Genomic DNA, 16,031 nt, shown 5'->3' on the forward strand with positions numbered 1-16,031 from the left:
TTCTGTGAAGGCTTGACAAATAGAATATGGCAGAAATGGCACTATGACAGTTTCTGGGGCTATGACTCAAGAAACTGGCAGCTTCCATTTCCTGTCTCTGGGGGTGTTTACTCTTAAAACTTAGCCATATGCTTTGAGGAAGGCCCATCAGCCCATGAAGAGGCCCCTATGGAGAGGAAGTGAGGCTCCTGGCCCTCAGTCCTTGCTGAGCTCTCAGTTGACAGCTAGCACCAACTTGCCAGTCAATGTGAGTGAGCCATCTTAGACGTAGATCTTTTAGCTTCCAGTTAAGCCATCCCAGCTGACACCAATGATGCAAAGGTCAGACTACCTTGCCCATTGGTGTGAGCAGGATCAATGTTGTTTTAAGCCACTATGTTTGGGGTGATTTATTACATTGCAATAGATTATCAGAACACAGATTATGGGCAGCTGGACAATAGGTGGAGGAAATCTTTTGGGGCAGGCTGTTCCGTGTATTGACAAGTACATCATACAAGTGGTAACTGGTCCTATCCATATATAGGGCTGGCCTTTGGCTGAACTATGGAATGAACTTATTATGAGATATGGTTATTAAGTCTAATGATTTAGTCTTAAATAAATCACAAAGGCCTCCTTCCTCCTTCTGCTTGGGTTCTCAAACAGACCATGGCCCTGAGAGCATGTGGCTTGATCATCTTCCAAAGATGCCTCATTCCTAAGATGAACAATACTGTAGTCGAGTTTTTACTGCTGCAGGCATCAGATGGAATTCATCACTGGAGTCCTAAAGGCCATGTCAAACCAGGAGAAAATGAATTGGAAACAGCCCTTCAGAAGAATCAGGAGGAAGCAGGCCTAAAAGCAAGCCAGCTGACCATGATTGAGGGGTTCAGAAGGGAGCTCAATGATATGGTCAGGGAGAAGCCTAAAACAGTCATACTGGTTGGCAGAAGTGAAGGACTATGACATGGAGATCCACCTCTCCCACGAGCACCAAGCTTACTGCTGGCTGGGGCTGGATGAGGCCTGCCAATTGGTACAATTCAAGGGGATGAAGGCAGTGCTCCAAGGACACTAGTTTTTCTGCTCCACAGTGGCCTGAGCTGACTGAAACAGAGTCATTCACCTCAGTAGGATTCTTGAGGGCTGTCTGAGATGAACCCACCTTCAGCTCCGGGGACAGTTGTGCTGGTCTTTGGCTCATCATTGCAAAGAGCAGATAGGTTAGTAAGAGGAGAGCAAACAAAAATCTTAGCTGGGCAGAAAGGAAGGCAAAGGAGAGTTAAAAAAAACTACATCCTTGTACTTAATAAACCCAAAGCAGCTTATCTGTCTTTAAAAAAAACAAACAAGCAAACAAAAATAAACCACAAACACAAAATGTTTTTGATAAAAATTGTTGAACAGCATTATACTAAATATTGATTCCCTCCCTGCTAAATCTATTGCTCCCCCATACCCCATATATCAGAAATGATCATGTTTCATCCAGTTACTCAAGGAAAACATGTAGGGGTCATCTATGAATCTTCCCTTTCTCTGACTCCTCACATCCAGTTCATTAGAAAGTTCTGCTGGCTCTATCTTCAAAATATTCTAAATCTGTTCTCTTCTCCATCCCTACTGTCACTCCTCTAGTTCAAACTATCCTTTTGTCTTATTTGGACTAATTTGAAGTAGACAATAAACTTACGTGCCTTCTCAGATTATTTTCCAAACTGCTTCCCATTTCCATATTATGCTGCTGCCATTCCATTTTTGGCATCCTGCGTGAGCTTTCAGAGCTACAAGGTAGTCTGAGTTGAAACTCTGAACCTGCATGACCTCAATGTTTCCTAAACTGTGACCATGACAACCAAGTTATCACTCCATTTCCACACTTGGATAAAATGCCATACCATGGGCATGGGATCTGGCTTTGTGAGAAGTTGCCAAGGGACCAAATGATGCAAACTGGAGGTAAAGAGTAGTCAGTATCTTGGGGTATGAAATTTAGTGGAAATGAGGAGGCATGAGGGAGCCAGGCAGATAAATTTCTTCCTTTCTTAACAACTCTGAAATGTTGTGTTTTCCTTTCAGCCATTCTGAGCAAACCTGGCAAATGGCCTTCAGTTTAATTCAGCCAAAGGCCAGTGGAGTAATGCATTCATGCATTACATTGTTTTATATCTTTCCTTGCCTCACTTAACCTTTTTTCACTATCCTTGTTGCCTTAGGTTTGCACAACTCCCAAATGGTTAGTATGTGAATTTTTAACTCAAGCTCTGTTTTAGGAGACCCTGGCTAAGACATTTGATATTAGAAGTGGTTCTAGAAAATAGACTGTCAGGATGGGGTTCTAGAGTTGGATTGTTCACTTGTCTATAAGCATTAAGGACCCTATTGGTGGTACTAAGTGTGTGGAAATAACCCCTGACATGAAATGGCATTGCAATTACTTGAGCTTTCATCTGTGGTATGTGGTATTGTATTGGTGTGATATGGAGCTGCAGGGCAAGATACGGGGAGGTCAAATGGCTGTGGCACTCAATCAATATACAATGTTATTTATAAGGATCTTGAAATAGAATGGTTGCTTTTGGCTGCAGTGGAAACTCTGGCTCTATGGAAGATTTGAAAGAGATCCTTATCTCCTATAGTTGCAGGATAGACTGTACTAAAAATCAGGCTCAGGATCTGATAATAAGGGTGTCACAGATGAAAAAAAAAAGACTAAATGTACAAACTTTTCAGGCCCATTTTTTCAAAAATCAGATAGGGGATGAGTGGAATGAGATGAGGAATGAGTCTTTGGGTGGATGAAGCCAAGTATTGTAAATCCTCTAGTTTCCTTGAATTTTTCTTGCTGGCAGAAGCTAGAATTTTTCTTGCCAGAGGAGAATAGCTTCCATTTTCATGGAAAGCATGTCATGATTTCACCTGAAGCAGCTGCCTTACAAAAAGACATTTTTTCTCAAGATGCACTCCATCATTTTCATTACCTCCAGGTCAATAACCAGAATCACATCTCAGCACAGCTTGGATAGAGAAGTATACACCTTGCTTCAAAAATTTTTTATACTTATTAATAGGGAGACTTGAAAGCAGTTTACAGTATCAAAAACACCATTTATGTGCAAGAGGTAAGATATACACCAAAATCTATATTGCATGATTCCATTTAAATGACTTCCAGGAACAGACGATACAAATCTATGGAGAAAGCAATAAGAAAGTAGTTGCCTCTGGGTGTACATTAAGGGATTAACTGGACAGTGCAGGAGGGAAATTCTGGGGTGATGAAAACGTTGCATATGTTGTTTTGAGTGGTGGTTACATGGGTATGTATATATAACTGTCAAAAGTAAGATCTCTGTTTTTTGTATGTAAATTATATGTTAAAAGTTAACAAGGAGTTCACCTTTATTTGGCAAGGACATGCTCACTGTCTTACCTCAGGTATTTTAACTCTCATACTTTCCATAATAATATCATATATAGGAAGCTTAAACATCTTTACACTCCACAGAATATCATACTGGCCCACCTTATTGATGAATATATTTACATTGTGAATTTCTACAGGTTTGGGAGTTGGGTACAAAACATCCTTTCTAAGGTAGAGGACAAAATACTGTACTTTGCACTTTCTACCACTAAGAAAGTAGTCCAGCATTCTTAGATCTTTTAGGATTTTGGATACAATACATGGGAGTATTGCTCTGACCAGTTTCAAGTGAGGACCAGGGCAAGAGAGGGCAGCAGGGCTAGACCACAAGCTGATCTGCCTTCTGGACCATGTGATGATATTTCAGATCCAATAGTGCTAGAATAAGTCTCTGGCAAACCCCTAGGAAAGTCACAGTGAGGATAGATATCTGAGGTTCTGGAGAAAGGTCATGCCCTTGGAGGCAGAGAACTGTTCTGGTGTGCTAGTAGAGTCTGAGTACCTGATCATAGGGCATGGTACCTAAGGCTGAATGACAATATTGTCCCAAACTTAGTGGATTAAAGCACCACACATTTCTTATCTGTTTCCATGGGTCAGGAATCTGGTTCTGGCTTAGCTGAGTCCTCTGTTCAGGGTCTCACAAGAATGCTGTCAAGGTATTGGCTAGGGTACCTTATTTTCTGGAGCTCAGAGTCTGCTTTCAAGATCACATGGTTATTGGCAGAATCCAGTTCCTTTCAGTTGTAGGACTGAGGTCCCTGTTTCCTTGCTGGTTGTTGACCAGGGACCTCTCTTAGTCTCAGAGACTGACTGTTGTTCCTTGCCATGTGGCACTCTCACAGGTCCTCTTACATTGTTGCAGTTTAGTTCTTTTATTTTAAAAATATTTTTATTGATTTTTAGAGAGAGTGGAAAGGAGAGGAGGAGAGAGAGAAACATCAATGTGAGAGCGGAACATTGATCGGTTGCCTCCTGCATTCCCCCTACTGGGGATAGAGACTGCAACCCAGGCATGTGCCCTGACTGGGAATGGAACCAGCAACCTTTTGGTGCATGGGACAGTGCCCAACCAACTGAGCCACACTAGCTAGGGTTTTTATTTTTATTTTTTTGATATACACATACATTGTAGAATAATTACCAAGATCAAGATAACACATCCATCATCTGACATACTTAATATAGTCAACTCTTTTTTTGTGAGAACACTTAAGATCTACTCTCAGCAACTTTTATGTACATAATACCATATTATTAACTAGCATCACTATGTAGTTTAGTTTTTAAAGGCCATCAGGAGAAGCTCTCACTGCAGTCTGCCAAGATGGAGTCTTAGATAATGTAATGTAATCACCACAGTGATTATCCCATCACTTTTTGCCATATTGTGTTGGCTAGAAGCAAGTCACAGCTTCCACCTAAACTCAGGGGAGGGAATTATATAAGCATATGACTCAGTGGGGATCATCTTAGGATGTTTCCACTACAAGTACCAAGTGTCTATGAATATGAGCTCCTTACAATAAATTGGGTGTTATTTGACATACCAAGTTATAAGGGTGGGCATGAATATCAATGATGTATTATGTGATGGAAGCGGTATACTTAGGATTTGGCTCAAGCAGGTCCAGTCAGCATGAACAGTGTAGGTCAGATGGTCCAAACAGGTGTCACCTGATTCTGCCATACCAGTGCCCCTCTTTCAATCCATACCTATGTTGCCTTATGTTGGGGTGGGGATCTGATGCTATCAATGGACAGGCAGAAAGGTTTCTGCCCTGATTCACAGATGAGTCAGTGCAATATGTTGGCACTATGTGGAAATGGATTGCTCTCCCATTATAGTCCCATCAGCAGTAGCTCTGAAGGACAGTGGGGAAGGAAGTACTCCCAGTGGGTAGGCTTCCCTTCACTGAAGATGATTTAGCATCTGCCACAGCTGAGTGTCCAACTTGACAGCAGTCCTCCATACAGCACCATTCTTCAGTGAGACCCTCCAGCTATTCAGTGTCAGGTCAATTACTTGACTTTCTTCTATCCTGAAGGCAGCCGTAATTTCTTCCTCAGCAGAATGGTTATGTACTCAGAATCGATTTGCCTTCTCTCTCACTGGCACCACTGTCTGAGGGCCTACAAAATGCCTGATCGAACAACAGAATAGGTGGTTGAAGGCTCAGCTCAGATTCCAGGAGGATTAAACCTTGTAGGGTTGGGTGCTATATATCATATGTGGTATATGCCTTGATCCAATGACTGGTATACAGTACTGCATCTCTTATAGTTGGAATATACAGATACAGGAATCTGAGTCAGGAAACTTGGAAAAATCCTGTAAACACTACAGGGGTGGGAATCTCCTTCCCACTTTGCTGGGATAATAGCAGTGATAGCAGTGGAAGCATTGTTTGTGTTAATGGCAGCCATGGCTGCTGTCAAATGAAGAATGTCATTGTCAGAGCAGCTGGTAAAACTTAATGACAGATGAGGGGAGTAGAAAATTCAAGTAAATAGAATTTTGGGGTTTGGGGTGCAGTGAAGTTCTGGAATTACAGAGAGACCTAACTTTAAATCTTGGCTTTACAACTTATCTGCATGACATTAGACATTAGCTTTATATTCTGAACATCACTTCCCATACAGAGATGAAAAAAGTACCCACCCCTGAGAGTTAATGTGAGAATTAATTAATATTTTCAGTAATGTTTGTAAAAGAACAGTGCCTGGCAAAGATTAAACGTTCAATAAAATCATGTGTGCAATGAACATACTTCTTTCTCATTTTAGGACAAATGTGGTATGACTATAAAAGCAATGAGGTAGAACTGTCGCAGAAGCTTCTTTGAAGGAGCTTCTTTGACGGTGCCCTCATCAATGCTTATCCCAAAGATATATTTACCTTGACATTAATGGAGCTTGAGCTCCAGGGTCTTGTATTTGCACTAGCCTCATCCAAAGCTCTGGGAATGGCTCTAGTAATGTGCTCTATTCTAGAGTTTGTTTTAATACAGTTGCTTTAAAATTCCTGTAAAATAATCAGCTCATTTTTTCTTTTTAATTTCTGCATTTTGTTTCTGGTGTTCAATAAGAAAGAAACTTTCAGTCAACTAATTGTAATACTTTTCTTCAAATGATATATTGCCTATATTTCCACATTTTGAGTAGCACTGCTCTGGCCTCATGCACAATTGTCATTTGGGGACTTCTCTTTGCATCTCTTCTATCACCTTTTCCTGCATTTCATATGTTCTGCTCAAGAAGTTTCCTAAGAAAAGATGCATTGGAAGTAGATTCTTTGATAATTTGAATATCTGAAAATGTCTTTATTCTTCTCTAGAACCTTGTATTGTTTGACTGGCTATCTATTTCTAGGTTGGAAAAAAAACACATTGCAGTGTTGCTGTTGAGTAATTGAATGTGATTCTGATTCACAATGAGTATTCTTTTTTTTTGTTAATTCCCACCCAAGAATATTTTTTCCCATTGATTTTTAGAAAAAGTAGAAGAGAGGGGGTGAGGGAAAGAGGGTGGGATGGAAAGAGGGTTGGGGGGGGGAGAGAGAGAGAGAAAGAAAGAAAGAAAGAAAGAGAGAGAGGTGAGAGGCATATCCATTGGTTTCCTCTAGCATGTGCCTGGACCAGGGCTGGGGATCAAGCAACTGATGTAGGTGCCCTTGACCAGAATCAAACCTGAGACCCTTCAGTCCGCAGGCTGATGCTCTATGCACTGAGGCAAACCGGCTAGAGCCCAGTGAGTATTCTTGATCCCTGTATGTGTCCCCTTATGATTCCCCCTCTAGAAGCTTATTGTAACTTATCTTTACCTCTGATTTTTACAAGATTTAGTGATGATAAACTTTACTGGGGATATTTTCTCATTCATTGTGCTGAGCACTCAGGTGGCCCTTCTATCTGGATACTTATGTCCTTCAGTTTTGAGGAATAATCTTGTCTTGCTTTTTCCATATTTTCTTTATCTTTTTTTCTGTTATCTCTTTCTAGTACACCTATTAGTCAGACATTGAATATTCTATACTGGTACACTGATTTTATTCTGTTTTCTCTTCACCGTAGTTGATGAAACCAGGCTACATTAGTAACTCTTAACCTCAACATATGGGGAGAAAAAAAGCATATGTAAGACTGGTAAATGATAACAGAATGGAGGAAGGTCTCATTTCATATGCTCATAAAAGGAGATACCAATGAAAAGTTAGCTGGTTCCCTCCTTCAAAATTCCCAGTAGTCTCAGGAATTGGAGGAACCATGTAACTTTGACAGTAAATGGAGTGGCTCTAGTAATGTGTTCATATAACCATGTTTGTTTTTTCAACTATATTCTAAAGTTTATTTTAATATATTTTATTTAAAATTCTCTGAAAGTAATCAACTGATTTTTTTCTTTTTCATTTCTTCGTGTATTTTTGCATTTTGTTTCTGGTGTTTGATAAGAAAGGATCACTTAAAAGTCTGTTTATAGAACAGTTAGGCTCCAAATTCTTATCCCCATTCATGCAGTCAAGATGCCAAATCAAACAGGAGAGGGGAAGAATAATATAGCAAACTGGAGAAGAGAAGCTCTGAGCTCTGACACTCTGGGCACAGAGTAGAGCAGTGATGCATGAAACCAAAAACCAGGAAAAATAATTGAAAATCTGCTTCTGGATTGATATATTCCTAGCCAGCCCACTTCTCCTGCCCAACATTAGAATGCAAGCAATCAGGCTTACCCAGTTCCCCCACAAGGAGTTGATTAAAGAAACTTTCTCTGGAGAAACTGAACAGCCCTGTGATGTTAACATTTAGGGCAGTGGTCGGCAAACTGTGGCTCGTGAGCCACATGCGGCTCTTTGGCCCCTTGAGTGTGGCTCTTCCTAAGCCTTAGGAGTACCCTAATTAAGTTAATAACAATGTACCTACCTATATAGTTTAAGTTTAAAAAATTTGGCTCTCAAAAGAAATTTCAATCGTTGTACTGTTGATATTTGGCTCTGTTGACTAATGAGTTTGCCTACCACTGATTTAGGGGAACCTAGAAAAGAAATGCCAGAAGGCTATATGCTTGTTCTAATATGCAGCCCACCAATTGACAAAACCTGCTGCCACACAGAGTTTCCATTCAGCATTTAGAAGTTCAATTTAAAATTAAATGAGCAGCCAAGGATCACTAGTTATTTGAAAAGGGCATCCAAAATGCAAGACAGAGACAAAATGAGCAGAAGAGAAGCAAATCAACAGAACAAGAAATAGTTTAAGAACGTAAGAAAGCTTCAAAGAGAATGTAGCATTTTTAGAGTGGGAAAATATTAAACCCACTAGACTAGAACAGGATGTTATATAAAGGGAACACAGAACAAGTGACTTTGGCACTCATTCTAGTACACAACTTCCAGTTGTATGTACCATGTGGTGGAAACTAAGAGTGCACAGTTGTGAGTCTGAGTATCATACTGAAAATAAGGGATGTAAGTAGCCAAAATGTATACTGACTACTATATGAAAATACATTTCTGTGTTTTCTCATGTTATAAAACAATTCATGTTGTTTCATTTTCTTTAAATTATGTAAGAAAAGGTATAAATTGTCAGCTGACATAGAGCTTAGGGCGTTTTCAGCTCTCTTCTGAGCATGCATCTAGTCTTGAGCATGTGTATGGCCTTCTGTATTCCCAGGAATATGTGGAAGCTTTCAGAGCCCTTATTCCCTAAAGCAGTGGTTCTCAACCTTGGCTGCACATTAGAATCACCTGGGAATCTTTTTAAAATCCTGATTTCTGGGCCTCATCCTCCGGAAATTCTGTTTCTTTGTTATGGGGTGGGGCCACAACATTAGTAACAAAGAAACAGAATTTCCGGAAGATGAGGCCCAGAAATCAGGATTTTAAAAAGATTCCGGGGTGATTCTAATGTGCAGCCAAGGTTGAGAACCACTGCTCTAAAGCATCTCGTTGCCCAGCCTTCCCTACTGAGATTTTTAGTTAGTGTATTATTTGCTTCAACTGTTATCCCTTGCCCCAGGTGGCAGCAACTAATATGTTTGCTTTCAAATGTGTTTGACAATCACCCCCTCCGTAGCTGCCGCAGCCCTGGTAGAGTTCTGAGATAGGCTCAATAAAGGCAAGCCCTTTGAATTGGTCTTTCAGGGAGTCACCAAGCAAGCTAAAAAGAGAACAAAACCAAAAAAGACCCAGACAATTCTTTGAGAACAAGGTCTGTTCTGCTCCCTCTGGTACTGGGCACTGGGTACTGGGTACTTGTACCGGGAATGTGGGCTACTGTCTTTCAAGGCCTCTGCTGAGCTGGGGAGCAGGGAATGGGTCCAGGGTAAGATGCCACAAAGCTCTCTTGTTAAAGTACAGCTGCTTTTTCTTGATTAAACATGCTCCTGTTCTGAAAGCTTTAGATTAGTATCCAGAGTTCTGAAAAATTAATTCTGATGTGTTTTGCTAGTTTGTTTATTGCTCCCGTGGAGGGATGGACTTTTGGAGTTCCCTACTTCAGAATTTTTGCAGATGTCACTTGGATTTTTTTATTGACAGTTTTGGGGGAATTTTTTAGAATGCCCCATCACTGATATTTGTCTTATGTTTTTCCTTCATGATTATGCTTGGGTTATGGGATTTTGGAGGAGCATCACAGAAGTGAAGTGCCATTCTCACCACATTATATCACAGGTACATACTATCTTTTTACTACTGTTAAAAAGAGTGGAAGCAGAGTGTAGTGGTTTAGAGGTTGGACTTTTAATTTAATTTTAATTTTTTAAATTTTTTTATTGATTTCACACAGGAAGGGACAGGGAGAGAAAGATAGAAACATCAATGATGAGAGAGACTCATTGATCAGCTGCCTCCTGCACGCCCCTACTGGGGATTGAGCTGAAACCTAGGCATATGCCCTGACTGGGAATCGAACTGTGATCTCCTGGTTCATAGGTCCACGCTCAACCACTGAACCATGCCAGCTGGGCCTAGAGGTTGGACTTTAAAGTCAAACACATCTGAATTCAAATTCTGGCTCCTCCAATTGCTTGAATGAGTGATGGAACTTCTCTAAGCCTCAATTTTCTTATCTGTAAATTAGGAGTAATAATAGTAGCTACTTTATAAGGTTACTGCAGAAAATCAAATAAGAAAAGTCATGTGAAGTAATTAACATGATATGTGAACTAGTAGAATAAGAGGATGTATGTGTATGTGGGTATGCACAAGAAAAATTTTAAAGATAGATTTGACTTTGGGTGGTGGGCACACAATGTAATGTACAGATCATGTATCATAGAAATGTACACTTGAAACCTATATGATCATATTAACCAATGTCGCCCCAATAAATTAATTAAAACAACATATATGATGGCAAAAAAAGAGAATCAGAAATGATTTTCATTATATAAAAAAGTGCTATAATTTTTCTGAAAGATTTGATGGGAAAACCAGAGTTCCATGGGGTTATATATATTTGGATAAAATGGTAAATTTTACACATGGGGCATTATTCTTGAGGACAGGCCAGGTGGGAACTATAGTTAGAGCTCCTAGGTAGCAAGATCCAGTATAAGCCTAGCATTTGTGGTGAGGGGGGCGGGAATCCAAGAAGAAAAAGGCATGAAAACTATATAGTGGGTAAAAGCACTACTATTGGAATAATACAAACCAGGGACCAGATCCTGGCTCTTCTTTCACAGTCTCTGTGATGTTGGGTAAAGTGATTTAACTTCTTTCAGCTGACGTATCCTTATCTGTAAAATGGGCATGAAAGAACACATGTAAATGGCCTGGAACATTCCCTGTCACATAGCTCAATAAATGGTAGCTACTCTTTCTACCTAACAGTTGTGACTTGGTAGCAGTTATAAGTCTTTAAGTCAGAGAGGACTTTTGGTGTTAGAGGTGGCTGTGGGAAGCTTCGCCTTTCCATATGTAGGATGTTTTGGGCTCCTCCCCTTTTTAGTGGCTTCAGTCCCTTGTTCAGGTATGCTGCAAGTTGTTCTAGCCTAGGTGTTTTTATAATATTTGTGGTCACTAAATTTAAAAAAAAATATTTTCAAAAAAAAAATATTTTCAGTGTACAATCAGAAAGAAAATGAAAACCACATGGAAAATTCAGCCCATTCCAATGTGTTCTTAGTCCCCCATTCTACATCCTGCTAGGCTCTTTTCTGCAGATGATGGCTGAGAATATCCTCTTTAGAGTAATAAATCACAGGAACATTAAATGCAGCTTTGCAGCTGCACCAGGGCTAGTTAGAAGCCTATTCAAGAAAAGGGCTTATGTGGAGGAGTGCCCCCCCCTTCTTTTTAAAAAGCCACCTGTACCATTTTTGTCTTGGTTTTTAAGTGGAAATGATTTTAAGATGTAAATTTCCCCACTCTACTTATGTTTATGATGTACAAATAGTTCTTTGTTAATAGGGAAAGAAAAAAAAAAACGCACACCAAAATGCCAGACCTCATTAAGGCTCTTTAGAGAAAGTGTGCCTCTTTAACTTTCCAATTTCCTTTCTGAGTTAGTAATTTAGGGGCTGGACAAGATGCAGGTGGAAGGAATTGCTTCATTGACAGCTGGCCCTGAATCTCACATTCCTGGAAGTGCACCAGTTCAGGGCACAGAGCTATCTGGGAGAACGAGGACCAGTCTGGAAAGAGCACGTACTGTAATCCAAATCCTTTTCCTGTTGTTTGGCAAAGTCCCAAACGTCCTTTGAGGCTAGGAGAGATAGCTTTGAGGAGAAAATTGGGACCATATCATCTAATCCAGATGTCAAAACCCAGGCTCTGAGAAGGAAAAAGCCTTTTATTATAAACTAGGCCTTGCAGGGGAAGAATATCCTCTTTATAAATTAGACCTTGAGTAGGGAAAATCCTTTCATTATAATCATATCAATTCACATAATGAGGTTAGCTGTGCAGTTTGGTGAAGATGATGGTCAGCCATGTAGAATGATTTAAAGAGTTACAGAAGGGCTCCCTGTACACAATAAAATCATACTTACTCAGGCCCGATATTCCTTCATCAGTAATTCTTAACCCTTTTTTGGGTCAAGGACTTGCTTTAGAATCTAGTGAAAGCTACTGGCCAAAAGTTTCCATCTGAAAAATGCATATGTGTATTCACGCACCAATGTTCATTTTTGTGGGATCAGTGTTTCTCATAGTTGATTTTCAAGAGCTATGTAATGGCTCTGTCCACACATGATCCACCATTTAAGTAAATTGAAAAGAAGCTCTTTCAAAAAGAAGAAAAAAGAAGCTCTTTCACATTTTTATCACTGTCACATTAAAATATTTAAAGAAATATATTCTAATAACTTCATATCAGGAAAGGGGATGGCATTTAGGGGAAATTTTTCACCAAGGCATATAGGTCTACCTTGGTGATGCACAGCTGGATCACAGGTCAGCTCCCATATTGAGTTGGTTTCTTTCCTTCCTGTTTCTACTAAATTTTTTAAAAAAGTATCCAAACTGTAAAATACTTTAAAATACTCCAGGATAGATGAAATAAGAATGGTAAAATTTGATAACCATTTGTCTATAGTTAGGTTCCTCAAAGTAGAGTCTAAGGCAAGAATTTGGGTGTAGTTAGGTATAATTGGGGTATTGCCCCAGGAAGCAGGAGTGAGATAACAGGGAGAGTTAGAGAAGGTGGAAACATAACTTTAAAGGTGCATTATGCAGTTGTTACTTTGGGCAACAAGGGATTGATTCTGGTCAGACTTCCTGAGAAGGATGTTGAGTATTTCTCAGAACTACCCCTGTGATGGATGACAGGCCGTAGCTTTCATCCACTAGCTCCTGTCCCCCACTGGGTCAAGGTTTTCCCCAAAGGCATTACTACTCTCACCCTTCTGGCTGTGATTTCATGTGGGCTGGTTTTGGAGAAGGCACTGGGGCACAAGTGGAAAGAGAGAAGCATGATATTGAGGTGGGATGTTGTAGGGCTAATGTAAGTCTGAGATCGCATAGAATTGTCCATTACAACTTTGGCTGAAATCAGAGGTGGAACAGGGGTTGTGATGTAGGACTCTAGAGGCATTACATTAATTACTGAGTAGAGAGCACGTGGAGGTTCATTATCCTATCCCTTCTACTTTTGTGTATATTTCAAAAATTTTTCATAATAAAACATTAAAAATCCTAATTCAATTATAGGTCATTGGAACTACCTCAAGTATTTAATGGGCTTTATTATATAGTTTTGCATGTTTGGAGCAAACATGGGCCCAGAAATTACAATGACAGTTTCCTGCTGACACTGAAGCATCTGTTCAGATGCTAAAGTCCTTGAACAAATCACATTCAAAGGCTGAAAGGTTGAATGTTCAACTTGGGAGATAGATGGGTGTGAATTCCTAATCACCTCTTTGATTGCATTCAGTTCTAGAAAGTGTGGTAGCACGTTTTACTGTGAAAGACTTGGGTGTGATATTTAAATATACCCAACTAGAGGCCCAGTGCACAGATTCATGCACCGGTGGGGTCCCTTGGCCTGGCCTGCAGGGATCAGTGGACCTCTGTGCCACTGCAGCCTGTCCTTACCCGCCAGCTCATCAGGCTCCAGCCCGCTGTCGGTGTTGATCCTGCACAGCATAAAGTAGTGCGTGAAGTGGCAGGCAGCTGGGGAGAAGCCTGAGCCCGGGCTGGGCACTGCCACTCCTGCTCATCCTGGCCCCATTGCCACTGGTGCTGGGGCATGCAGAGGGAGTGTCCAAGAGAGAGGCTCATGCCACAGCTGTGCTGGCCAGTCTTGAGCCCAGTGTCTGGCGCCTGTCAGCTGAGCAGCGCTCCCGCCCGTGGGAGCACACTGACCACCAGGGGGAAGCTCCTGCATTGAACGTCTGCCCCCTGGTGGTCAGTGCACATCATAGATACTGGCTGGTCATCTGGTCGTCCAGTTACTTGGGCTTTTATATATACTAGAAGCCCAGTGCACAAAATTTGTGCATGGGGGGTGTCCCTCAGCCTGGCCTGCACCCTCTCACAACCCAGGACCACTGGCTCCTAACCACTCACCTGCCTAATGCCCCCAACTACCCTCCCCTGCTAGCCTGGTCACCCCCAATGGCCCTCCCCTGCTGGCCTGCTTGTGCCCCCAACTACCCTCCCCTGCTGGCCTGGTCGCCCCTAACCCCCTGCCATCCTGATCTCCCCCCTAACTGCCTAACTGCCTCTGCCTCGGCCCCCACCACCATGGCTTTGTCTGGAAGGAAGCTGGATGTCCGGAAGATGGTCAGTTGACCCAGTCTAATTAGCATATTACCGTTTTATTAGTATAGATAGACCAGAGGCCCAATGCACAAAATTTGTGCACTGCGGGGGGAGGTCCTTCAGCCTGGCCTGTACCCTCTCACAGTCCGGGAGCCCCATGATTGATTGCCCTGCAGAGGGAGGCCCTGCCCACCCACCACAGCCTGCTGGTTGGTGGCCTGGGCCTCCCTCTGTGGGGTGGTCATGGGGCGATTGCCAGGTCCCCGACCAATTGCATCACACTCACCTTGGCTGGCTTGGCACCAGTGGGTGTCATAGCATGGTTGTCCGAAAGGTCATTCTGCTGTTAAGCCGTTTGGTCGATTTGCATATTATGCTTTTATTATAGATAATGTGTAGTCTATTTCTTTCTGTGAAAAGTGGACAAATCTCAACATGTTGAGGTAGAAACAAATTCTTAGTGATAAAACTGCACCATAGTTTGGTCTTTTTAAGAAATCTTGATTATTTTATTTTTAACATTAAACATAGCAATATATATATTTAAATATATTTGTATTGATTTCAGAGAGGGAGAGGGAGAGAGAGACAGAAACATCAATGATGAGAATCATTGATCAGCTGCCTCCTGCATGCCCCCTACTGAGGATTGAGCTCATAACCTGGGCATGTGCCCTTGACCCGAATCAAACCTGGGACCCCTCAGTCTGCAGGCTGATGCTCTATCTACTGAGCCAAATCAGCTAGGCCAACATAACAATATTTTACCACTGAAGTAATTACTTGCATCTGAATAGATGGCTTCGAAACTCCTCTTGGGCTAGGAATTTAAAATCTGAGAAATGATCTTTAATGGCATTATCATTGTCATAAAGTCTTCTCCATTTCTTGTTTCAATACCTTATGGAAAAGTGGTTTCTTTTAACAACTGACATGCTTAGAGTGAAGTTTGATTTCTTGCTGCTTGTTTCTTTGTACAGCATGCTGGGAAAACATACCTTTAGGGGCCACAATATGATTATATTCACAATTTTTATGGTTTTCTTCAACACGATCAGGGGACTTAGTGCTGATCAATAACTATTATCAGTGAATCAAGCAGTGAGTGCCTTGGCATTTGGATGCAACCTCTGTTATTTGCATAGCAACATATTTCTCTAATGTATTCATGGCTAATGCTCCTTAGAATAGAGCATTGGTACCCCTTTTCCAATCTACTTAGTGACTCACAAAAAACACTTGTTAACTAAATTCATAAAATGTCCTCTTATGTGGAGAAACTGAGTCACTCTTACATTGCTCGTGGAAATGTAAAATGGTACAGCCATTCCAGAAAAGAGTTGGACAGTTTCTTATAAAATTAAACATGCAGCTACTATATAGCCCAGCAATTGCAAGGGATATTTATCC

At 41.1% G+C, this 16,031-nt stretch overlaps 1 pseudogene across 1 annotated transcript; it reads left to right on the forward strand.

Annotated features, from left to right (window-relative positions):
• Positions 1-651: 651 nt before the first annotated feature.
• Positions 652-1,087, forward strand: LOC308536194 (bis(5'-nucleosyl)-tetraphosphatase [asymmetrical]-like; annotated as a pseudogene). Its single transcript has one exon. The product of its transcript is annotated as a bis(5'-nucleosyl)-tetraphosphatase [asymmetrical]-like (transcript).
• Positions 1,088-16,031: the final 14,944 nt, after the last annotated feature.

This window comes from Myotis nattereri (assembly GCF_964212035.1).
Source record: "Myotis nattereri genome assembly, chromosome: X".
In the NCBI taxonomy this organism is placed as follows: domain Eukaryota; kingdom Metazoa; phylum Chordata; class Mammalia; order Chiroptera; family Vespertilionidae; genus Myotis; species Myotis nattereri.